Genomic DNA, 24,568 nt, shown 5'->3' with positions numbered 1-24,568 from the left:
AGAGTATTAATTATGGCAATAATATTACATAATCAGATCATTTTATGGTATAACTCCCTTTATACTAACTTAAACCTTTCCAGAAGACAAACCCCTACCTTTGAAGAAGGTCTTCCTGTCTGAAGAAGTTGTTCTTTTAATTCTTTAAACCAAATGTCTTCTTAGGGTAGCCCTGTGGGTCGAAGAGTGGGGGAAATGTTAACAAGACAGTCATCGTCAATCACAGCAGATTGTCAATACATTAACTCCAACTGACTCCCTGATGGGAAACACAATTACTGGGGGAGCCCTGTAAGGAAAGACAAATTATGAATAGATTTGCCAAAACACATCTCTGCTGGTTTCAATCAAAAGTGACAGCAGAGAGGTGACTAAAAATAATTCTGGTGGCCATCCCCTTAATGCAACCCAGCCGAAAGCGACATGCTTGTTCCCTCTTTCCAGTTCAGAAAATGGAAAATTTTGTTTTGTTTTGTTTTGTATGCACTTATACAGTGAGGCTAAAATACTTCCTTGCTGCGGGCTCCCTTATTATTGTTGCTATTCTTAAAATTTTTCATTTAGGGGGTGGTGCCTGGGTGGCTCAGTCGATTAAGTGGCCAACCCTTGATCTCGGCTCAGGTCATGATCTCACGTTTCAGGAGTTCAAACCCTGCATTGGGCTCTGCACTGACAGTGTGGAGCCTGCTTGGGATTCTCTCTCTCTCTCTCTCTCTCTCTCTGTGACTCCCCCACTTTGGCTTTCTCTCTCTCTCTCTCTCTCTCTCTCTCTCTCAAAATAAACAAATAAACTTCAAAAAAAATTTTTTTCACGTAGGAGAGTAGGAATTCTTTTGACTTTGTTTGGAAGGCCCCCCAAGTTCTCAATGAAGGTCATAAAGGGATGGTGGGGGCAGCCAAGGGGGAGGATCCCTATCGGGGCTATGACAAAGACTCAGCTATGGACAGCTCCAGAGCTCGACCAGCTCCAAACTCCCCGTGCTCCTCAGCCTGAATGCTCCCTTTGCAGATACTCCAGCTGAGAACTAGCCAGAAAAGGACAGCACGGACAGGGAAGACAATCGCAGCTGAGTCCATTAGGGCTCATTTTCTTAGACAACCAATTCAGTGACACCCAGGGCTTTCTAAGGGAGGATGTGTGGCTTTTTGGACTTTGGATTTTTGGAAACAGAAGTCATACTATCAGACCTCTGAAAAAACCTTTCAGAGAGGAGAAACAAGTGTCAATTCAGGAACTCCCGACTGCATTGAAATATGAAGGCAACTTGTGAAGTGCAAAGAGATCCCATTAATAAGATAAAAACATGTGCAATCATCTCAGACGTTCCTGTTTACGTGTGCGCCATACAACATTTTCTGTGTAAAATTGCAAAGACCTTTACCTCAGTGACAGGTAAAACCACTCTTCATAATTTTCATTGGATCTGATGCAATGACATTTTATTAGGACAAAAAAAATGTTGTTGAGGGGCACCTGGGTGGCTCTGTCGGTTAAGCGTCTGACTTTGGCTCAGGTTATGATCTCACAGTTTGTGGGTTCGAGCCCTGCATCAGGCTCTGTGCTGATAGCTCAGAGCCTGGAGCCTGCTTCGGATTCTGTGTCTCCTTCTCTCTCTGCCCCTCCCCCACTTGCACTCTGCCTCTCTCTCTCTCTCTCTCTCTCTCTCTCTCAAAAATAAACATTTAAAAAAAATATTTCTTAAATGTTGCTGAGGTAAATGATTCCTCCCTGGAATTAAAACCAATTTTAGGAAAGAAAAAAACAAAACAAAATAATTTTAGATTAATCAAGAATTTCTTCACTTCTATTTAGTTCCCACCTTTTTCTTTTTTAAGTAGTCTGTACGCCCAGCACAGAGCCCAACATGGGGCTCGAACTCACGACCCTAAGATCAAGACCCGAGCTGAGATCAAGAGTGGGATGCTCTACTGACTTAGCCACCCAAGTGCCCCTAGTTCCCGCATTTAAAAACCTCTTTTGAGGTGTGTAAGAAGGAGTTTGCAAGAATCTGAAGTTATGTCTACAGTAACAAGTTAATTCAACAAACATATGGAACATGTAATATATTCTGTCAATGCACTGGATAAAAGAGGATAAAAGAATATATATACAAGGATATGTGAGGATGTAAGAATATAAAATAATATAAACGAGGATAAAAGTATAACACATAAGTAAGTGCACCTTTACAGGTGAAACTTTATCAGGTTAGCATGTAGATCTGTCTCCTTCCTCCCCCTTCACCTCGCTGTCTCTCCATCTTTCCACCATTTCTCTCCCCCAGGGCAGTCTGGGTCCGCTTCTGGCTCTGCCCAGCACCATAGTGGACATGAGGGAAACCCCTCCCACTGAGGGATGTGGACCTTGGGTTAATGTCTGACCTCAGTTTGGGCCTTAGGGAATCAGACCCAAGGGAGTACTTTGCTTCCAGGTCATTTCAAGCCAACGTCACTCAGGGGAAAGGAGTCCGTCACCTCTTCTAGACCAGTGTAATGGAGTTCTGCCCTGGGACTCAAGACCAAAGCCTCAGCCAATATACGTCATTATTTGTCTTGTTTTGTCAATGTCTCCCCTGCAAGTATCTCCTTTGGGAACCACAAACGTACGCATTCCTGGGTTGCCGGCCAAAACGTATCACCATCTTTCACCCCCAAACAATCAGGGTAAGGCGAATTTGCAACTCAGAAGGGTAGCTCGTTCCCTCCTTCTTCAAGTCTCTTCTAACACGAATTTTTGCGTACGGCAAAGTCAACAAAAACTCAAAGGGTGCTTTAGTTCGCCGAACCAAGTCTCTTAGGGGAATCGTCACCCCAGCTACTTGGTTCCACTCCTTGCGTTTGAAGCATCTACACACGTTGCTGTGGAGCTACTGCTGAAAATCTCTATCACAGATGACTTCAGGCTACAGCTAACTACTGGGAAGTGGACCTATGAAAGACACATGTCAACAGAATTAATCTTGCCCAAATTTTACCTGGAAGAGAAAGAGACCTCACATTTTATGGGCTACTACTGTGTCCCAGGCCCTGTGTATATAGGTGACGCACCAATTCTGTAAGTGTCATCATCACCTTGACACAGAGGCACGAACTGAAGCACAGAGAGGGTGAGTAAATGACCCTACTCCCATGACTACATCCACTTCTGAGTCAATCCAAAACTTGTACTTCTTTTACCTCCCTGCAGAGCTTTTGAGAGAGGCCAGGATGAACCTGGAGACGGGGTGCTCCTGAGATTTATGGGGAGGAAAGCAGCAGAAGAAGCTGTTGGAAAGGGCGGTCAGGTTGATGGGAAACACTGAGGGAGCCAAGAATCATAGGGTTGGGGAGGCAGGAGGGAGGGCCACAGGGTTGAGACCTGCAGGAAGGTCTCATGTAAATGGCATGTAAATGGGGGGCATGTAAATGGGGCGACTCCATTTACATGGAGTCAGCAGGAAGCGCCCACACCACAGACGGTGCCAGCGTCTCCCGTGGCCAGCAGTCTCCGACGGGCAGCGACATCTACTGCACTATCATTCCAATGCCACACCCCCCCCCCCCCCCGCCAAGAATGCCCTTTATTAGCAATGTTTCACAAAAAGGGCAGGTCTGAAAATACCACTGGGTATGGTGTAGAAGAAGACATTTTTGAACACAGATTTTAAAGAGAAGTCCAAGGAATGGGGTGCTTTTGATAAACTTGAATTGCTTTTAGTATAATTCAATTCAGGGCAAAGTGTCCTGAAAAGAACACACACGTCTGTGGGTGTGGTTTCCCACAGACGTTGTGTGGGGAAAACTATTTCGTCTTTGCTTATGTGTATTGATATATATGTGTATTGATAGCGTGTGGCCTCATTTTTAACCTCCTTGTGACGACTGAAACCCCCGAGCCTCTGCAAAGACCACCAAAAGACTACGTATTAATTGTATTACCATGTCAGCAATTATGCCAAACATTTCTAGGGAATGAATTTTTGGTACATTCATTACTCTTGCTTTGACAACTGCATCAATGGGCTTTCATCACTCTGAAACACATCTAGGTTGACAGAATGGGGTGATACATCATTGCTAAAGGATTATTTTTCCAGTGACAAAGTAACAACTCAATTTCCTTTAACCAAAATACAATCAACTTATCCTATTAAATAAAACCAGTCCTAAGTCAAAAGGTCAAGATGAGATCTGATGTAATTTAAAAGTAGCCTTCAGAAAAGATAAATAATATCTAGGTAAAAAATACAGAAACCCAAAGGACACGGTACACACAGTAAATCAATTACAATAAAAGGAATTCAATGGTGCATAAGTATAACATTAAAACATTCAATAATTCAAGAAAGTGCACATTTGCCTTGGCCACTCATGGAAAAATAATGCATTTCCTGATGGCTCCAAAGGAAATAGAACTATTGATTGGCACGGATGTTTTGCAGGAATTTTGTTTTTGTTTTTGTTTGTTTTGGTTTAAAATGAGAACCTATAACATTGCACATGCAGCTGAAAATCTGTTATTGCAAATGCTACGGGGTAAAAAGTAACAGCAAGCAAAAACAGTCAAAATCTCATTTGGTTTAGACTCTGGCATAACTGTGAGGACATTAAAAATGCTAATATTACTCTTTGGTTTCTGCAAGGTAGATTTCTAACAACTGGCTTTAATGGATGATACAGCAAAAGGCAGATTACATTAAAATGCCAGGCATTTGACCCTCAAGCCAATTCTGTTTTCCACTGTGATGATTTTATTTCCTGTTTACACTCTTAAAAAATCAATATGACAAAGCAATACTTTTTAGAACATTCAATTTGAAAACCTTACATGTAACAACGTATTTATCCACCTGCACTGTTACGTGTTTATGGAGCATGCAAAATTGTTTTGCGCTTTTACCATTATGAAATGATGATGATTCACAAACTTATTTTTAATATTTGGTCTTCACAAAACTTCAATAGTATCAAAATCATGGACTAACTCCCCCCACCAACTCTTCTTTTTCTCTCAACTTCCTGCCTTTGACATGATCCTTGGACTGAATTTGGGGTCCATTCATACTTATTAACTGGAGAGAAAAGGATAAACAAACAACCCTATTAAAACTGGCATTTATCTTTGGTTTCCCTGGGTATGCCTGCCATCCAGCAGCCTAATTCAGTTTGGCAGGGGCGAAAAGCCCAAATCATCTTGAAACCCAGTTCTCTGCACTTCAGCAGCCTCTGAAACAAAATACATTCCAAAAAGCAGAATATGATCTGGAATGAAGCGGGTTCAACCAGATGGCACCAGAGAGCAGCCTCGGTGGCTGGGGTTCCAAGGATACAGGGTCCTACATTCCAGACCCAAGTTTAGCATCTAGTGCAGTTTACTCTTGCAAGACTAGTAAACCTGTTGGAACTTGGGGCCGCCTCTGTGATCTCTTAAACGTCAAGGTTGGGGCAGGGCAGGGATCCACTGTGATCAGGAACTTGGAGGTAAACCCGTGTGTCATGCTCTACCTTTCAGAGAAGTGAAACCACTCATCCCTTGATCAATCACATTATACAGATGGAAGACTGACCGCCCCGCCCCCAACCCCAGAAGCTTAACATTGTTTCAAGTAACATCACCATTCGCTACCTTGTAGACCAGCGCGAACATCTGCCAGTGAGCAAATTACATTCATGTCTGGCATGCTGGATATATGCCATCTTGCTGTCGGTCAGGGCACTGGCAATCATGCTGTCACGTACACTGTTGCAGTATTTTAACCTACATGCATGGCACATTTCATGGTTTAACAGGAGCAACTACTATAAATAGAAACCTCCAATTCCAGTGTGCAGTAACAGCTCGCCTTCTACCAAAGAGCCATGCCCCCCTTTGCCATGCAGAGTGGCCATAGGGAAGAGGCCCCTGTCCAGGCTCTACCTTTCCAGCTCCCCTTGCCCCTAGGCGAGACAGTGAGATGTAAGGGAGTTAATATGTATCAATTCCTCGCCCACATGTTTAAGAAGCAAGTGTCTTTCCCATAAGTCATCTCTCTACTGCTGGCTGGATGTCAACGCCCAGTGTGACTTTGGAAGTCACATGGCATGGCCTGTGTCAACACAGGTCCCTGAAGAGGGACAAGTAGAGACCCTTCTATCCACACAAATGGTCTTACATTACCAGTACTGGACTGGTCCCAGAATGGGAAGGGAATTCTAACCCAGTGAAGTTTCTACAATGTGGGGGTTTGTTACAACAGTTAGCTTTGCCCTAGCTAATCGAGTCAGTGTGTTGTGAATATAACAGAAACGTTAAAGTTTTGTTTAAGTTTATTTGTTTATTTTTTGAGACAGAGAGAGAGAGTATGAGCAGAGGAGAGCCAGAGAGAGAGGTAGAGAGAGAGGATTCCAATCAGGCTCTGCACTCTCGGTACAGAGTCTGACGCGGGGCTTGAACCCATGAGCCGTGAGATCATGACCTGACCCGAAATCAAGAGTGGCATGATGGGGAGCTTGGGTGGCTCAGTCGGTTAAGCGTCTGACTTCAGCTCAGGTCATGATCTCACAGTTCATGGGTCTGAGCCCTGTGTTGTGCTCTGCTTCGGATTTTGTGTCTCCCTCTCTCTCTGCCCCTCCTCTGCTCACACTCTCTCTCTCTCTCTCTCTCTCTCTCTCTCTCTCTCTCTCTCAAATAAACATTAAAAAAAAAAAGAAAAAGAAAAGAGAGTGGAATGTTTAATCAACTGAGCCACCCAGGCACCCCAGAAACCTTAGATTAAATCTATCCCTCATTGGTCCTTTTCCCGTGCGTATAATCTAAGGGGAAAAGATTTAGTTTTAAAATAAGTTCTACTAGAGACAATTAAAGTAACAGTGCTTATTTTGCTCCAGAAAGAAAAAGCTTAAAGGAGGCTAATTAAACTGTCATTGAATAAATGAAGGTCCTGAAAATTTTACGGAGCAGATAGTTGAAAAAACTTCACTAAATACAAACCAAACAAATACAGAGCATTTACTTGACAGCACATAAAATAACACACTACCCACAACACGGGGAAGGTTGAAAATAGTTTTTGAGAGCATCTGATTCAGTAGGTGTAGGCGGGGCCTGGAAATCCACTTTTCTAATAGGCAGCCCGGGGGTTTCTGATGCACTTGGTCTTGGGCCCCACACTCAGCAACGTGGTGAAAAAGGTCTCTGATGGTTAAACCGTGAAATGTACCACGTTGTGAGGCTGTCAGACTTCCTTCCTAGAGGAAAGTCAAACTGGGGAAGTTTTTTATCCACGGGGTAGAAAACATGCTGTCAACAAGCATTACAGAGCTTTAGGAATCTAGACAAGTTTGCCATGATCCCAATCTTTAAGCAGCTCACGGTCTCAGGACAGTGACTATAAATGTATACCCGTGTGTGTGTGTATGTGTGTGTGTGTGTGTGTGCGCGCGCGCGCACACTCACGCACACGTATGTGTGTCTGCAGAGGAGGTAGTGAAACAGAGAAGGAGGAAACAAAGATACCCTCCGGGTTTGAACTGGGGGAGATGAGACCTCATCCACGGCTGTGCAGATGGATGTCTGTGGCCCCAGGTAGCACACTCACCTCCCCTGGGCATCCCTGTCCCAGAACAGTCTCCAGATAATGTTACCACCAACACGATACAGAATGAAACAGAGGTAGGGGAGGAATCCAACCCTATTCAAGAAGCAAAAGCAGTTATGTTCACCTATTTTGCGCCTCAAACTTCTACATAATGCGCTGGAAGAAAAGATTCTAAGGCAAACAAATAAAACTTTGTAAAACCACATGGCTACGTGGGGAGTTATTGTTTTATGAATAGTTTCAGTCAGGAATGATGAAAAAGTCCTGGAGATGGGTGAGTGATGATCACATGATGACTCGAAGGCACCTAATACCATTGTACGCTTCAAAATGGTTAAAATAGTAAGTTTTATGTTATATATGCTTTGCCCCAATAAAAAAAATCATGGTTATAGGCTTCCCTCCAACTCAGTACATTAATGAATATGATAGGGTATTTGCAGGAAAAAAAATGAACCTAACCCTACACTCTCCCGTACTTTCTATCTCCTTGAGAAGTTAGGAAACCATGAATGTATTCAACTGATGTTTAAGGAGAATTATTGTGGCCTAGGCAGGCACTGTTCTAGGCACTAAGATCTAGCAGTGAACGGAATAGAAATGAGTCCTGTCCTCGGACAGCATTTATTCATCCCCTCATACACTCAGCAAGTATTTATTAAATGTCTGTCGCTTGCCAAGCTCTATGCTTGGGCACCAGAAATACAACGGTGAAAAAACAGCAATGAAAACATCAGCAAACCAGACCCTTCTTTGGCCTCATGAAGCTTCTAGCTGGCCACAGGAGACATATATGAATCTAAAATATCCACCTTGGAAAGTCATCAAAGCAGAGATGTGTGGACTCCTAGAGTGTGTTGTGTGGTGATGGGAACTGGCTCAGTCAAGGTCTTTGTGAAGGGACTGATGTCTGAGTTGAGATCTGACGGACGGGGTTGGGCAGGGACAGTGTGGCACCAGGGAAGAGGGGAAGGAAGTGGAGAGTGGCCACATCGAGGCAAGAAAAGCAGGCGGAGGCCCAGGGGCCGCGCAGAGCCCCGTGGATCTTTCCGTTTCTGTCTTAAGGGCAATGGGGAGCCATCGGTGTACTGTAACGAGGCTGGGGGTGGGAGAGGAATGATCTGATCAAAAATGATACTTCCTTGGCTGCTCTCACAATTTAAAAACGACCAACAGAAAATGAGGGCAAAGGACTATAAGTAAAGTCCTATACAGTTATGAAAATAGGTGAAACTCTTTGAAGCTCTCAGATGAAAGACAGTATTTAACATTTCAAAGAATTATCATGATCAGATAAGGAATTCTAAACAGCATGCCAAGTTTTAATTTTTTAGTGCTAATCAAAACATAGTCTCTTAAGGTTCTATTATAAAACCTACTAATGAAGTTGAATATGATTAAAACAGTCACCAGAATTTGCAAGGTTAGTAAATTAAGTTGCCCACACTTGATCAACACTGTTTAAAGTGCATACTTTGGGGGGGAGTTAAACAATTCGATCAAAGAAATGAAGTATATTAGACTTTGCAAAACATGATTGCGTAGGCACCTTTCATTAACCTATAAGGTGACAACAGGACATTTAACCAAATGCTGTACAAATTCAATTAATATTTAAGAACTTGAACAAAGAATCAAATACATCTCATTTCTTCCTTTAAAATATGGTTATTGATGCTAATATATACTGTTGAATGGGGAACAAAACTCAGATCTGCACAATACTGTGCATGCTAAGGGCAGATACATAAAGTAATAACAAGGGCACCTTTTACATATAATCAAATTAGCCACAGGCTATTTTAATTTACGTAGATTAAACATTCAAGAAGTAGGTGACAGACATTTCTGCATTTCAAATTCCAGATAAAAACAGGGAGTAGGAAACATCACGCTTTTAACTGTACAGTGAGTTCATCTGACCTTAGAACAACAAAGTACTTTCTAGACTATCTCTCAAAGTTCAGAAAAGTTGTATAGACTTGACCCACATAATTTACACAATTCACCTTTTCACCAAATTGTCATTTATACACTTCAGATCTGTCAATTCGTGGTTCTGCTTAAATTACCTTAAGAATGTAACGTAGCTAGCAAGAAGGCTCTCAAGGCAGCTCCGGGTACGTTTTATCATAAACAACCAAAGCCCCCTCGGTTTTATAGGGCCTAGGAACCACAGTTTATTTGCAGAGGCCTCCAACACCATCGCTTTTTGAGATTTAGCCTTACAAAGATCTTCATTTTAAAGTTTAATCTGACTCAGTTTAAAACCTATTATTGTTCTATCAATTTACACTTTGGCCTAAACAAATTTAATATACTTGGGTACAAACGCGTTCCTAGATTTCCCATGCAGCATCTTTCTGATGTTTAAAACGGTGTTTTTAAATGCCCAGTGAAACGGCATTTGTTTCAAAACTGTAGTTCATATTCCTAGCAGATGCCACAAATCATATGTCAGATTGCAGAGAAAGGGATAAAAATGCAACAAGTCAGATTTAGCCAGAGTAAAAAAAAAAAAAAAATGAATACATTTACCATAAAAAGAAGGGGACAATCTCTTTTTGAAAAATTAGAAGCATCATTTGCATTTTTACTGTTGGCGCTAAACAAGTCTCACTAAAAAGATGAAATGATAAGACGTCTGAAAAACTTTCAAACATTTGGATAAAGACTAGACATTTCTTCTTCTTTTTTTATTTTTTTCACTATGAGCTTTCAAAGTTGGCAAGTTATTCCTTATTCAAAATTCTCTTTAAATGCTCTGGCTTTTTAGTCTCTTCTTGATAGAGACACGAACTCACAAGTAGCCCCCACTGGTGAGTGGGGCTCTTTATTTCCCCTCCACGCTTCCTAAGTAGCTGCCATGGTCATTGAACGAAATCTGAGGTCTTCTCATCATACTGCTCTGGAAGGAAAAAGGAATGAGCCACAATTGAATCAGAATAAAATGGGTTCCAAACACAACTCTGATGTAGTGTCAGTGGTGTTCATCCTGTGGTTCCCACAATATTTACTGACTGGCACCCGGGACATCCTAATAAGGTTTTATCTCCATTTCTTAGTTGTCCATGGAAGCACTGATTTTCAATTTTACTTGTACTGATTTTTTGAACCAAAAGGAATGTTATGAGCGTAAACACACACACACACACACACACACACACACACACACACACACACACAAAACGGCAAAAAGCAAAGAAATTCAAACGGGATTTAAATGCTAAGCCTACCGTAGTAGATTTCTCCATAGTAGTATCTGAGCAGAGTGGCCCAGTCCTGGTCAATCCCAAAATGGCTTTGGGAGTCTCAGATCTCTCTGTTCTCTAGATCAGTCTCCCAACTCGAGAATTTGAAACGCTGGTCTTATGGAAATCTGGAATACTATTAGTTCCAGGTCACTAACTAAAGTTAAGTTCAAATATGAAGCTGCCCATTTAAAAAGAGGTCATCTTTAATGCAACATGACCTGTATTAAATGAGCCATTATTTCCAAATAAAGCAATCAAGTTATGAATTCAATAGCTTACCAGGTGACATTAGGCAAATTACTTCCTCTCTGTGTACAAAATGGGGTTAATAATCCTGACCTATCTCTTAAGGTCTCTGGGGACAATTCATTTAGGAATTGTCTAAGTGCTGTATAAATGTTTCTGGTGTTATGAGAGCTTGGTTTTATTGTCATTGGAACGCCACCATCATAAAAAGGAATTGAGAGGTTTAGTCAGAGGTGAATTAACAAAGCAAGGTCTATGCTAATACAAGTGCCCTCTGACCTTGGATCACTGAGCTTGAAAAATCGCACAGATCAAAATGTAAATGAAGTTTGCATTTTCAGAGACAGAGTTTTTGTTAATTTCTTTCCTATTCAATTCCTTTGCTTTGAAAATCATTACTTTGGAAGCAAACCATTTTCAATTTCTACCTCCCCCCACCCCTTTTTTTCCTTTCATTATTTCTCATTGCTGTTCCCAGCACCATTTGCATTAAAGCATGACATTGGAGGTATCCAAGGCCTTTCTTTCTCAATCCACTATCTGGCACACCCAGAAAACAAGCCTGTCAGGAGGCATGAGCCATGCGGACAACAAACTTTTTTCACTTTAAGGTTTTTTTTAAAATTGTGTGATCTCCAGGGGTGCCTGGGTGGCTCAGTCAGGTGAGCGTCCGACTTCAGCTCAGGTCATGATCTCGTGGTCTGTGAGTTTGAACCCCGCGTCGGGCTCTGGGGTGACAGCTCAGAGCCTGGAGCCTGCTTCGGATTCTGTGTCTCATTCTCTTTCTGCCCCTCCCCCACTCACGCTCTGTCTCTGTCTCAGAAATAAATAAACATTAAAAAAAAATTTTTTTTAAATGGTGTGATCTCCAGCCGTTCACTACTTTCAGAGGAAGTAAGTTCTCTTTCCCCAGCTAAATTTCCATGGTTCATTCATTTACTTGACAAATAGTTACTGAGCACCTCGTACGTATGTGCCAGCCAGGTGCTGTAGGTGCCAGAAGGAGCAGTGAATTTAAAAAGGCAGAAATTCCTGCTCTCGTGTAGCTTATATTTTGGGGGTGAAGACAGATAATAAGCAAAATAAATAGGTAAACAAATGTAATATGTTGGAAGGAAAAGAGGAAGTGTGGTGAAAGCAGGGAAGTGCAGAGATGGAGAGGGCTGTAATCTTAAACATGATGGTCAGAGAAAAACCTCCTTGAGAAGGTGTGATGTCAGGGAAGACTTGAAGGATGTGACTGTGAGAACCATTGGGGAAGGGCTTTGCAGGCAAGGTGAGGGTTCCAGGCAAGTGCAAAGGCCCTGAGGTAAGAGATTTTGTGTTTGAGAACAGCAAGGAGATCAAGGTGGTGAAGGAAGAGAGAAGAGCTGGAGAAGGGAGAGCAGAGAAGGAATGGGGGTAGCAGACGATCTGGACCCGGAACATGGGTGCAAGGCGTCCGACTTTCACTCTGAGTGAAAACCCTTGAGAGGTTCTGAGCTGAAAAGTAACATGATCTGACTTCCATTTGAAAGGCTGGATCCGGCTGAGAATAGGCTGAAGGGGAACAAAGTTGAGACAGGAAGGCCACATAAAAGACAACCGCAGTAGTTCAGGCAGACATCAGGGGTTTGATCCCGGGGTAGCACCTGGGTAGAGTTTCACCGCTTTCAATTATGAATCACAACCTTCTTCTTCATCTCGCCGTACTTTATTTAATTCCTTCACTCCCTAAGAATATTTTTCCGTAGAAGCCTTCCCTTGCACCCCCTCTCTGTGAATACTAAGACTTTCTCTCCCATCAGACCACCTTTTGAAAGGGTCAAAGAATCCACATTTGGATGAGGTCAAATCAGCAAGGACACTACTGTTACAGGATAAGCTGAGGCATGCTGAAAATTTTTTAAAGAATTTATTTGAGGAAAAATCTATGAGAATCAAGCAGCACCCAATCCAGCAGTAGAACGGAGCTCCAAGGAGCCGCAGGAAATGAGAGGCTGCAACAAGGAAGTCATACTAGGCAGGAAAGCTGTGTGGCTACTGCAAGGTCGTTTTCCTTTAGGAGATAGCAGGTGTCTATCAGGCGGATTTCCTCACTAGGGCGGATCAGGCGATTCCTGATTGACTGGTTCAAGATTCCATGTCTGATGGTCAAAACTGTCAGTCAGTCCTGGTTTGGTGACAAGAGACATAGCATAAGCGACTCTAGTTTGGGTCTGTTGTCTTCTTTTTAACACTACTCTCCCAAAGCACAAATGACCAGATGTGTTCCACTGAAGTTCTCAGTAAAGACACCTGCCACTCATCAAGGGCAGTGTGTCACAGAACTGATGACTGCGGGGAGAAAGCCTCCCTTAGAAGCAGCGTTGGGTACAAAAGTCTGGGAGGAGGTGAGGGCTTCCGTTTTCAGTAACCTCTACAAACCTGCTTCCATTTTGAGTCAGTGAAGTCCCGCCAGGAGTGCACACGTTTTTTAAGTAAATTATTATCCCGTTTTCATATGTTCTTATGTCTGTATAAAGCAAAGAAATGCTAACCGTCCTCTAACTCTTGTGTGTGTGTAAAATTTAATATTTCTTCAAAAAAATTTTTTAAAGTTTATTTACTTTTGAGAGAGAGACAGGTTGGGGGGTGGGGCAGAGAGAGAGGGAGACACAGAATCCGAAGCAGGCTCCAGGCTCTGAGCTGTCAGCACAAAGCCCAACTCGGGGCTCGAACCCACAAACTGTGAGATCATGACTTGAGCCAAAGTTGGACGCTTAACCACCCAGGTGCCCCTCATACCTTCTTTTTTTATGTTTATTTATTTTGAGAGAGAGAGAGAGAGAGAGTGCATGCAAGTGGGTGGGGAGCAGAGAGAGAGAGGGAGAGACAGAATCCCAAGCAGGCTCCATGCTGTCTGCACAAAGCCAGACCTGGGACTTCATCTCACAAACCTCAAGATCATGACCTGAACTGAAATCAAGAGTCAGACACTTCACCAGTTGAGCCACCCAGGCGCCCCCTGTACTTAACTTTTTATCTTTAGCTGAGACCATTCTGATCAGACACCATATATCGGGCAAGCCTAAGCCCGGAGCCCTGATGGCCAAGAAATAAGAACAGACTTGACTTCACTAAACAGCAAGGAGGTGGCTGCATTCCAGTACAGGTCCATGTCTCTAGAAACATGGTAGCAACAGCCACTATCCAAGAGGAGATTCTGGAAATGGCCCTTGTGGTAAAAGAAGGGAGATACACTAATCTTTTCAACCAGCCTAGAAAAGCTCCTGGCAACTTCAGAGCAGTGATAAAGGAGCCACGTGTAACCAGAGAGATCTTGGACTCTGGCGTTCTGGGACCACGGCACCTTCTCCAGGTACGTGGGAGGACTCTCGCTTTTTTATCTGGGTCTCGTTTGCAGAATAAATAAGAATGCAATATTTTAACCTATAAATGAAGTGATATATGACTTCTATTAATGGATCACTACTTTAAATAAGTTATTTCTCTTTTCTTCATTTGGGGTGACTTAAGAGAAAAAATACCTCTTGCTATGCCATTTATTTTTTTAAATTTTTTAATGTTTAGTTATTTTTGAGAGAGAGAGAGAGAGAGAGAGAGAGAGAGAGAGACTGAGCATGGGGGTGGGGCAGACAGAGAAGGAGACACAGAATCCAGGCTCCAGGCTGAGCTGTCAGCACAGAGCCTGACGCGGGGCTCGAACTCACGGAGCACGAGATCATGACCTGAGCTGAAGTGAGATGCTTAGCTGAGCCACCCAGGCAGCCGTACCCCTTGCCATTTAGAAAAAAAAAAAAATGTCCTGAGCTTGAGGTCCAGCAGGGGGCTCCAGTTTCTCCAAACACTTGCACTGCCCACTCTCTCACTCCTTCAGGGCGTTACTCACATGTCATTTTCTCCGTGGCTGGAGCCACCTTCTGTGGCCGCCCTCTCCCAATGGCAACATGCACCCAACTCCCAGCTCCTTTCCCTGCTTTGTTTTCCCCTGAAGCACTAATCACCACCCAACATATTATATATTTTACTAATTTATTTTATTTGTTGTCCAATGCACTAGGACCTATGCTTCATGAGGACAGGGATCTTGTCTGCTTTGTTCATGCAATACACCCTGTGCCTAGACCAATGCCTAACACACAGAGGTCATCCGTAAACATATCCCTTAAATGAATGAACTCCGCAGAGCGATCAGATTATAGGGTTAACTTGAGATGTCATGGTCAAAGATCAGTTTTGGCTAGCACACGCATAGAAAGTAGTTCTGGAAAAATCCACAAGACTGATAACAGCATTTACCTTGAGGGGGAGAAATTTACATATGATTTCACAGCTGTATGTACCAGTCATATCTTTAGATCATTGGAATATTTTTCTCACTCAGAGATGTCTGGGTGATGTGAATTATGAGTCCTGGGAAATGTTTTTTTTTTTTTTTTTTATCATCTTCAATAGTAAAAACAAAAGCCTAATAAATAGCCACTTAAAAATAGTTAAGCACATACATGTGTAAAAATCTGCACACAAACACATGCAATGTGTTGAATGAAGTATGCAAAGTTAACACAAAAAGATAATACAGCTAGTAACTCTTCTCCTTTTTTTTAAATGTTTATTTTTGAGAGAGAGAGCGGGGGAGGGGCGGGGGGCGGGGACAGAGGATCTGAAGCAGGCTCTGTGCTGACAGTGACGAGCCCAGTGTGGGCTCAAACTCATGAACCGTGAGATCATGACCTGCATCGAAGTCGGATGCCTCAACTGACTGAGCCACCCAGGCGCCCCAACTTTTCTACTTTTTGAGTGCTCAAAGATCTCATACCCAACAGGATGAACAGATCTGACTTGAGTAGTATGTTGGTACCAAAGACACCCGTAGCTAACAAATACTTCCCCATAAGAGAGACACTCGGAACCCTGAAGGAGGCAGAAGAGAGTGTCTCCTCACAACATTACACCAAAGATATGGTACCAAGTATTTCGGTTGGGTCCAAGGCTTGAAAAGCATTTCAGTTTTCCTTTGAGGTTCATGGCCAAGCTATCATTATAGACTACAGTCTCCACAATGAGATTTCCCGAGAAAAATAAAAGAAACCCTGAAAACCAGAGTAACAGTCAGGAACGTCCCAGAGAAGTGAGCTGGCAAAGCAGGAGAGTTCAGCTACAAGATCACAGTTATTTACAGAGTCAGAAGATCCAGAACAGAAACAAGGCAGTCATGACCAGTGAATGCGACTCAGCAGCAGAAATTGATGTTATTCTCTCTCTCCTGCAGGTTACGCGCGAGAACGAGGCCATTTGTTATAGAAAGGGAAGATTTACAGAGTTGATAGTTCATTTTCTGGAAATGAGATGTAAATATCAAGTCTGGGAAAGGTGCCCTACAGTCCCACTGGGTAACGAACAGTGGCCCGTGGTGACCAAGCATGGTGAAGTTCTCAGAGGGAACCAGGGACAGGGAAAGAAGCAAAAAAGGGATGGAGACTTGTTTTGAGGGACAGAAAGGAGGGACACGTGAGCTCCATGAGTCATGTTCCCTATCCCACAGTTCTTTTAAGGATCATTCAGTTATTTGGGATCTTTTCTCTCTTTTCTCTCACTCTCTTGATTACTCCCCCTTCCAGCCAAGGGCTTTGATTTTACTTTTAATCTACCTAACACCAGCTGTTACCAGAGCCTTCTTAGTAAAAGGGCTTAGCTCAAACAGCCTGATCATTAGAGCAAACAGCAAGTACACGGAGCCTACGCGGCGTTTTGGAAAGAGCAACTGGTCCGAACGCCTGCGTCAGACCCCAGCTCACGTTCCTAGCTTGAGAGCCAGGGTCACACTGCTGAAGCGCACTCTTCTTCAAAAGGGGGTAATAAGACTTGTCCTTTCCACAGAAGATTCTTAAGAGGATCAAACTAGACCATGCAGACTGAAAAGCACTGCATATAAACGTACAAGTTATTTCGATGGTGATGGTTGTGCTCTTTCGCAGCACAGGGAAAACTGTCCTAGGAAAATAGAAGAATGTCTTTCGGTACATTTGCTCTGGGTCCAACTGTAATAAAAGTCAGACCATGGGTATTCCGAGGTGTGTTTTTAGGGATGCAAAACTTTGCTGCATTAGTATAACCACATGGTGTTTAATTTCATGAGGTTCAAAGAAACTGAGTGACATTGAATATAATCTCACAGGTGGTCTTTGAAGATATTTCATGAGCTAAAGCTAACAAATCCAATTATGGCATTTGGCATTAAAAAAAAAAAAGTGCGCCTAATCCAGCTTTCCTTATCCTCTTGACCACTAAACTCTCCAGAATGCAGAATGAATACAGAAAACTTGGGGGAATCTTTCAACCTAGTGCAGAAAGAATGAAAATAGAATCTTCTTGTAAATCAAAAAGGCACATTGATAAAGCTTACGCCACACTGGAAATGAGCACTGCAGGAAGCACTGCATTACAGTATGAAAAAAAACAAAACAAAACAGGAGTGCAGTAGCTAAGGGTGAGTATGCCCTGGCTGGAAAATTGTCTTCAGGTAATATAAAAATGGCCCATGAGACCCCTAAGAACAAACATCTCTACACAGAATGACAAATTATATTGAAATCACATGTCAAGACACCCTGCTGCTATATACCCTTACAACAAACATAAACTCACTAGCTTCTAGTTTTCTTTAAACTGTATTCACATTTGCTACTAAAAATACTTGAACTAAATCTGCCGGGCACCGCCCCGCCCGAGTCCCTCTTCTAAGGGTTTAACAAGCTACGTGAAAGATACTGACTTTCGATACAAACTCCACTAACCAGATCAGCACGCTAAATCAGACCAAATCAATGAACAGACAACAGAAAGCTTTGGACAAGCCCTTACGGTTGGAGTACAAGTCTGATCTTGGCTTCAGTTTCAAACAAATCATTAACACGATACCTGGGAGGGGAATCAAAAATCAATGGGTCCCAGGAAGCACACATCCCTTCCCTTCACACAGAAACAAGCACAGGCATTACCTTTCGAACCAAGTTCTCCTACTGCTTACTGCTTCGCACCTGGAGCAAAAGGAAAATCTTACACAAAGTGCCCATCACGCACATTTCTGCATGTAAAACACTGGTGACCGAAATCCGCTGTGGCCGGACCATGTGCAGTAAAATGTTAAAAGTCCTCTCGACAGCCAATTCAAAGCTGCTCAGACCTCCGGGGCCTCCCAGGGTGATCAGCCGGGCTTTGTGGCAATACAATGGGGGTTAAACATTTCCTCGTATCCACTTAGAAGCAAGAAAAATCAGTTAAGTTGCTCACAACTGTTTAGCAAAATACACGCTAGCTTAGGTCTGGCGATGCTGTTTTAAGAAAGTAACTGCCGTATTTCCACCTATGGGGAGAAGATGTAAGGTGTTATATAATTTCTTCTTTATTTTTAGCCTAGTATAACTTGAAATGACATTTTTGACTTCCTATCTGGTTGCTGTTTTAAATATTCTTTCTGTACAGGACACAGTGATTGCTTCGGACCGGTTTGCTTAGTTTAGCATCAGAACCTATTTCACACACATGTATAACCTGCCATCCGCAGGACTCACAACCGTCACTTCTGCCTTTTTTCCTTGTATGGTGGCCTCGAAACTCTATTTAAGTTTACTGTGAGATCTTACAAAAATAAATATTGCAGCTGTTTTTGTTTCTTTTCCCCTATTTCTTTCTCAGTTGTATTCCTTTTTCAGGCCTCTCTGCTACCCATTATCATTAGTACTTTACCTATCCAAGCTGGAAAAACTTTTAAATGTTGGTTACGACTATTCTTGTAAGCTAGGTGTTATTGACACATAAGTACGTACAGACAAATAGTAAATAGTGAGCAGGTATTTTCACTACAGTTCTAAATATGCCAGAGTTATATTGTAGGCTAAGAAGACCCAAAGAAAGTAGTGGGAGATGTTCTAAAGCGTACTAGATATATGAGGACCTCATTGTGGGGGTTGCCGCAAATCTTTAAGCCAACCTGTTTTTGCTTGAATTTCTAGTGTTTATTTTTCAGGCTTTAAGGTTCTTTGGAAAAACTTCAAGAGAAATAGGTTTATAAGTCATTCGCTGGCTACGACGCAAGTTTAGAAAACGTCCATTTAGCATATTTTCAGTTAAAGGTCCTCGCTTCCTAAGAACAAACCTAAAAATCTGTTCCCCGCTTATTACAATGACTGGCGTGAACAATGGGTGGCTATATTTCTTCGAAGCTCTTTTCAGCACTTCTTAAGACCTGGTGGGAATAATGCCTTTCCTCACAAAAGCAGAACCAACATGTAACGCAATCTCCTTCAAAGCATATTGTCAGGAGTTCAACAATAACCATGGCCACGTGACCTTCAAAACCCAACCGAGTAGAGACATCAGAGAATCCTGACAGGGTCCTATCTCTGCACATCTGCTTCTGCTTAAAATGTCCTGATTAGTTTTGAACTGTGTTCATAAAAGCTTTAAAAATAGGAAATAATTTTCCGGTTTTTTGTTTGTTTGTTTGTTTGTTTGCTCTTTTAAAAGATGGAGCAAGCAGAGGCAGGGAAGCCTCTAGAGTTATTTCCTCCCCATTACCTACCTGCTGCTCTGAATGCGTTACTGGTGGTACCCACTCATCAGGAACAAGATAACCAGATGCTTCACCAACCAATACGGCACACACTGCTGGTAGCGGAAACCAGGCTGGAGACTAGGATTTAGATTTGTTACACCTTTTGGTATTCCCCAATCATTTCTTTGGAGTGCCTCTTAAAAATTTAAACATTCCCACTGGGAAGGAGAATGCGCCTGTGTCTCTCTATTAATATGTTAACATAACCTTTTCTTTTCCCAGTTAGTTATTCCCACTGGTATATAAAAAACAAAACACAAAAACAAAAAAACAGGCTCAAGCAGCAATCTGAAAGAAGGTTGTATTTTGGAGAAGAGTGTGAGGACTACTTAAAAGGGGGCTTTAAACTGCGATTGTGCTCCTCACGGTCCGGGGCTGAATGGAGGAGAGAGGAGTCTAATTATGCAGCTTGACTGACTGAGCCTAATCAGAATTATTTCGGCACACTGCTTCACGCCAGCCTCAGACCCATTAAACGCTAAATGCTGCTGCCTGCCCACGTCTCCCTCTGTCTCCCACTGTGACCTGTTACTCTTCAACAGGGGCGACTCAGTGGGCCACTCGGAACAGTTTTCGGGAAACGGAGGCACGGGGTTTAACAGGCTCCTCAAAAATCCACCAGCAAATCTGTCCTGTCATGATGGGAATGGGTGCAGTTCCACTTTACAACAGCACCACTGAGACTGCTTTCACCGTGCTGTATTTTTTTCTTCGGAAAAGTTGAAGTCGACAGCTGTTGCTCCTTCCGCAAGACCAGCTCGGTCTTCAGAAATCGAATTCGGGATATTTCATTTTCCACTCCTCAGGCTATTAACTCCTGCCATCCTGCTTAGCAAACATGTAGTTCCCATCATGGGGACCAGGTGAGGTGACTTATAGCACCAAAGGACGCCTTCTGCTTTCTGTTCCCCTAATTCAATCTCCCACGTCGTCCAGATTTATCCACTACTGGCGTGTAACTGCCTTTCTACATGCTATGACTTATTACCCATTTTAAGTATATAAAAATGTTTAGATGTGAGCTTTTAAAAAAAAAAAAAGTTTATTTATTTATTTTGAGAGAGAGAGAGAGGCAGAGAGAGAAGGGGGAGAGAGAGGGGAAGAGAATCCAAGGAAGGCTCCTCACTGCCAGTGCAGGGCCTAATGCAGGGCTCGAGCCCACGTGAGATACGTGAGATACGTGAGATACATGAGATCATGACCTGAGCCTAAATCAAGAGTCAGGACACTTAACTGACTGAGCCACCCAGGAGCCCCTAGATGTGCTTTTTTTTAAAAATTTTTTTTTTTAACATTTATTTATTTTTGAGACAGAGAGAGACAGAGCATGGATCGGGGAGGGTCAGAGAGAGGGAGACACAGAATCCGAAACAGGCTCCAGGCTCTGAGCTGTCAGCACAGAGCCCGACGCGGGGCTCGAACTCACGGTCCGCGAGATCATGACCTGAGCCGAAGTCGGACGCTCAACCAACTGAGCCACCCAGGAGCCCCTAGATGTGCTTTTTAAAAGATACACCTCTTCATATAAACCTAAATCATGTATCTAACTTTTGATCTGAATAGATACAACTGGAAATTTTCCGTCTTTAAAAATTACTTTTTATACTTATACTGTAAAAGTTACAGATTTTATACTTCTAAATATCATAATGTGTGTAGACGCATTATGAATATACATGATGCTATGCATTTGCACATGCAATAAATATGAATGTGTATATGCATATATGAAATAAACATGTTTATGAAATATGTCTGCATATATGTGAAATAAAACATACCTAAATCCTCAAAAAAAATATGTATGATGCATATTCAACCTCAGTCCCTCAGTCTCCTCATCTGTAAAATGAAGATAATATAGCACCTTCTTCGTAGAGCTGCTGAGAGGATTAAATGAGTTAATGTTTTTAAGTCCCTTAGAACAATGCCTGGCACATAGTAGATGCTATATGCACGTGTTGTATTAAATAACAATAAATCTGATACCATCTATGAATGAGGAAATGAGAACAGGATTCAAGTATTCTTCCAGAAGGCAAGAGTTGTACCCTGAAGTATTAGTTTACTTTCATGATCTTTGTTTTTGTCATTATTTAGCAGGCTTTTATATTTGACCCAGTTCACATGCACCACCAGCTTTCTGAAATATTTTGTAAGTTCTTTTCTTTTGAAAGATGCTTTTCTTTTGAATTCCTTTATAGGAACTAAAAAAAAAAAAAAAAAGAGGTCACTTAGCTGATTGAATGAGAAATAAAGAATCTTGCTGAAGTAGCCTACGAACTGGGTGGGGAAAAAAATGAGTTAACCGAGTAATTCTTTCCCTCACTCTGAAATACTGTGCCATACCCACATGGTCACAGGCATCACCGGGCATGTTTCTCAAGGATGTGGATCTGCAGAGTGGAGACAAGTTAAGTGGCACTGTCATTTGGTGAAAGTGTCATAAGAGCCATCTGTTTCTGTAAATACAGTACAGAGACCCAGGAATCCAACAGATAATTTGATGGCACAGCAGACTGGCATCCTAGTGCTTTTTTATAATTTGCTGATAGTCACAACGCCAAGATTCTAGAAAGGCATCACGAGGCTGAATTAAGGAGGGAGACTGAGAGAAAATGTTTTTGTGGCGAGTTGTGTACTTTTCGATATCTCAAGAGACCAGCCGACACTGCTTCTCTTTTTGAATCTGTGCACCATCGAAACCAACAAAACATTCACTAATTCTCACCCCGCACTTTCTCTTTCTTTCAATCCTCCTCTCCCTCTCACTCCTGACCCTTATTTTGAGTATGGACAGATTTTACAAGCCACCGCTTTTAAAAAGGAACTCTAGTATTATTACAATTAAGAACGATTCTGTAAGAAAAGAGTTTTTGCAAATGAAAGTGGTCAAAAACTCTGATACCTTTAACAAGAGTACTAAAATAACCAGAATTTCTCGTACACTATATCCCCATAGTGCTTTCATATAGAGTTATTTTATGGTTATTCATATATGTGTCAAAATATGCATTTTATTTCAAATGTATCTTTTTTATTTTTTAATGTTTATTTAATTTTGAGAGAGAGAGAGAGAGAGAGAGAGAGAGAGAAGGACAGAGTGCGGGTGGGGGAGGGGCAGAGAGCAAGGGGCAGAGAGCAAGGGAGACACAGAACATGGGCGGGCTCCAGGCTCTGAGCTGTTACCACTGAGCCTGACGCGGTGCTCGAACTCGCGGACCACGAGATCATGAGCCAAAGCCTAACATTCAAGTGACTGAGCCACCCAGGCGCCCCTCAAATGTATATCTAATTGCACTGCATTTAAAGTCTTCTTAATTAGAATAGTCTTTATACACATGAAAATCTATTGAACAATTCAAAGAATAGCAACGATGAAAGCATAACTGAAATTTGGAAGGATATAACAACAGGGATAGAAATGAGAACAGAAAAAAAAAGGAGGTTGTAAGGAATAGGAAACGTATTAGGGTTCAAACTAAATAAAATTGCCTCTTTGTAGGTCACAAAGGTCAAATATCAGTAATTTCATATGATGGACCTAACTACTTCCCTGGGACTTACCAGTTCCTGTAACATTCAAATTATTTAACAGAAATATAGTCAGGGTTCCCAGAGCAAGTAATTTCCATTTATAGGACCGGCTGTAAAACAAGACTCATCAACATTTTCTGGAAGTTTCAGTTGCTATAAGCAATGGCCTCTCCCCCTTTCCCCATCCCCTCACAGGCATTTGAGTATCAAAGTAATCCCCTACCTCTTCTTAGTTATATATTTAGTAAACACACACACACACACACAACACACACATACACACACACACACACCCCTAAATATACCTTTGTATAAGAATATACTGTATTGTAAGTTCATTTTTCAAAATGGCATTACTTCTGATCTCTAAAACCTCATTTGAATAATGTAGAAGTAATTCATTCATAAAAATAACAGAGAAAGAGGTTTGATAATCCTATGCTAACAAAATTCACCAAAATCACCCCAGCTGAAAGAGATCTTTTTAATCACATATTTTCAAATCTTTTCTGAACTGTACAAAGCACCACCTCTTAGAAAAATTCTTAACGGATGCTCTCATTACTGCTGTTACAATGATGTTGGTGGGTTCATTCACAACCAGACTCCCTTAGATTTATTTTAGTCATCCAAGCATTGGATGAGTCATGAACGAGTTTATGAATCTGTTGAAAGTTATGGAACCCTACCCCAAGAGAATTCAGAAATCCCTAAGTACCAATTGTTCGTGCAATAGGAAGTTTAAGAACCCAAGAGTCCCTAAAAGGTCAATGAAATTCTTTCAACGGCTTTTACCTTTTCTGCCACAATCCCTCCTATTCATCACTCATCTGTCTTTTTCTTAGACCACACTATAGGAAACACTAATAAAATTCTTCACAATCCCCCATCTCCAATATATAAGGGTTTCCTTACAGTTCTTGTCCAAAACACGTGGGTAATTTCAACAAAGTTGCAATCTTGAAATTTTTAATTTTTGAAGCTTATCAATATTTTTTGTAATACTAACAGGATTCAGAATTATAATTTCAAGGGAACACAAATTATCATCAGACACCAAGGATTTCTGAAAACTTTTTCTTAAACTAGGGCCACCTGGGTGGCTCAGTCAGTTAAGCATCTGACTTCGGCTCAGGTCATGATCTCACAGTTCGTGAGTTCCAGCCCCGTGTTGGGCTCTGTGCTGACAGCTCAGAGCCTGGAGCCTGCTCCAGATTCTGCCCCCCTCTCTCTCAAAAATAAATAAGCACTAAAAAAAATTGAAATTTTTTTTCTTAAACTAAATAGAAGTGGAAACATCTTTATGGGTGTGCATCCCACATTTAAAAAAAATTTTTAACGTTTATTTATTATTGAGAAACAGAGAGACACAGAGC

At 42.0% G+C, this 24,568-nt stretch overlaps 1 protein-coding gene across 1 annotated transcript in view; it reads right to left on the bottom strand.

Annotated features, from left to right (window-relative positions):
- NRCAM (neuronal cell adhesion molecule) overlaps positions 1-24,568 on the bottom strand; it is a 282,710-nt gene that overhangs the window by 144,166 nt on the left and 113,976 nt on the right. Inside the window, exon 3 of the mRNA XM_049641330.1 lies at positions 99-172. The gene's annotated coding sequence lies outside the window, so the exon portion shown is untranslated. The remainder of the gene's footprint in view (positions 1-98; positions 173-24,568) is intronic.

This window comes from Panthera uncia, chromosome A2, assembly GCF_023721935.1.
Source record: "Panthera uncia isolate 11264 chromosome A2, Puncia_PCG_1.0, whole genome shotgun sequence".
Taxonomy (NCBI): Eukaryota; Metazoa; Chordata; class Mammalia; order Carnivora; family Felidae; genus Panthera; species Panthera uncia.
The sequence above is the reverse complement of the archived record's forward strand: the minus strand, read 5'-3'. Positions and strand labels throughout refer to the sequence as shown.